Raw genomic sequence first — 2,297 nt, 5'->3', positions numbered from 1 at the left:
ATGCTCGACATATAGCATCTTATGGAACAACCAACAAAGCCAAGGTAAATCGACTTAGTTGTAAGGTGCTCAACATAAGACACACAATGGAGCCTTCACGGTAAAACATAATAAAATGGATCAATGAAGATCAATACCGTGGATAACATACAAGGATCTATTCTATTTTCCATCATAACGACATAATAGACTTTATCCTTGTTGAACAAAAGATTTTCCTATTTTCCATCAAATACATGATTATAGGCTAACTTTTGTATATGTCAAAAGTCCATTCGTCCTTTCATCAATACGAATACCGATTCATGAACGACTTTACTTTTGACTGCAATATGGGACCTTCAAGTTCACGGACGTAAACAATACATATCCCATAAAAATATTGCAATATCACAAACCATTAAAATACTGCAATAAACATCATCCTCCAAATATTTTTAGAATTTAATACCAAAACCTAAAAAATAACATAAGAAGATGAAAACAAAGATAGCTATGTATAATCACAATCATCGCTATTCAAAGCACTAGTTATTCTTCCAACTAATCCAAAAAGAAGACATCATATGCGACAATGCCTTTGAGAAATTCAACATCATTCCCAAACTCCTTGTTGTCAACAGCTATTGGAACATAAGGTTCACGAAGATAGGAGTTTATATCAACGAACTGTCTTGGCTGTTTATGTCGTACCAAGGCTCTCTGAATTTCTAAGGACTTTGACACAAAAGCCTTTATTTCACGAATCTCCTTCTTACTTCCTTCAACTCATCAAGAACATCGGAAAACTTCTGAGAGTTAGAAGGTACAGCCCTGGGATTTCTTGTATTCCTTCTTTTTCTTTTCAGGGACTTAGAAACAGGAGATTTTTCTTTTTCCTTGATTGAAGATTTAACAATCATGTTGACATCCTTTACATATGACATGGTGCTTTGAGAACAGTTATAAACAACTGGATTTGTGTGATTGAATCACCTAACTCAACAAGCAATCTTATATAGGATGTCAAAAAGGAAAAAGGAATGTAGGGTTCGAAACCTATTGACAGGTTCGTATACGCCCAACTCTAAAACCCTATAAAGAGTAGAATTGTCGATAATAACCCTTTATTTTATTTGATAGACAGAAAATAATAAATCTAAGAAAAGAAGGAAAAACTTTACTGAATCCTGAATCAACACTCAATCTTGTCTCTTTTCATCAGGCACATGAGACAAGATTTTCCCAACAACACAATCAAGTTGTGTTGCGATGAACAACTATTTGTCCATCTTTTTCCTCAAGGGAGGAATCTTCAGACTTCTGTCTATCAAAACGATTCGACCATACTTTATTTTCAAATGGTCTTACTCTATCCCTGGAAACCAACTTCTTAGACGAAGATAAGATCCTACATACCTCGGCGGTCTTCTGAGCAAGTTTCAGCTTCCTTGCTAATCGATCTGCTCTTCGTTGAAGTTTGCTGGCGTGCCTTATTTGGTTCTTGTACTTGTAACACCATGATAGTTCGTGGCCCTTCATCGAACAAAACGAGCACGTCAAACTTGGATAGTATTCAGGCATCTGAGATGTGCAAGCAACTAGACATACAGTAGATCCTGAAACATTACTGACAGGGTTTCCAGTTAGAGAATCTTCCAGCTTGATTGGGTTTCCTTCTTCTCCGATCCCATTGAGGTTGATATATGTATTGCTACAAGTATCAAAATCGATGTTTTTACCAAGGAGCCCTACACTTGATTTCCTATCTTCATCGGAATCATAGGTTTCAGACATTTCATCAAGTGTTATAGCTAGACCTTTGTTCCCAGTGTATTTTCTACAATTTGGCATTTGTTAGCAAAATGGCCAAAACCCTTACACTTAAAGCACTGAGGCATGTCCTCGTCATCATCCTCTTCAGCATCCCTGTTTTTAGGAGGTACGCGACCGTGAGGTTTGTCTCTTGAAAACCGTTTACTTATCTTCAACAGAAGATCCCTAAACTGTCTTGTGATCAAGGAGACCGACTTGTCAAGGTCTTCATCTGAAAAATCATTCTCAGACTGATCATCCTAAGAGACATGAACACTTTTACTTTTGGAAAGTAATTTAGTGCTCTTCTATGCTTTAAAGGCAACATCCTTACCGACTTTGGATGTATGCTCATGGTCAAAGATCTTTAGCTTACCAACCAAGGTGTTTCTGTAAAGATTATTGAGGTTATTCCCCTCAACGATGGCATGCTTCTTAGACTCGTATCTAGATGGCAGCGATCTGAGAATTTTCATCACAATGTCCTTTTCAGGAATAGTCTT

This window comes from Papaver somniferum, chromosome 7 (genome assembly GCF_003573695.1).
Source record: "Papaver somniferum cultivar HN1 chromosome 7, ASM357369v1, whole genome shotgun sequence".
NCBI classification, from domain to species: domain Eukaryota; kingdom Viridiplantae; phylum Streptophyta; class Magnoliopsida; order Ranunculales; family Papaveraceae; genus Papaver; species Papaver somniferum.
Note: the sequence above shows the minus strand (reverse complement) of the source record.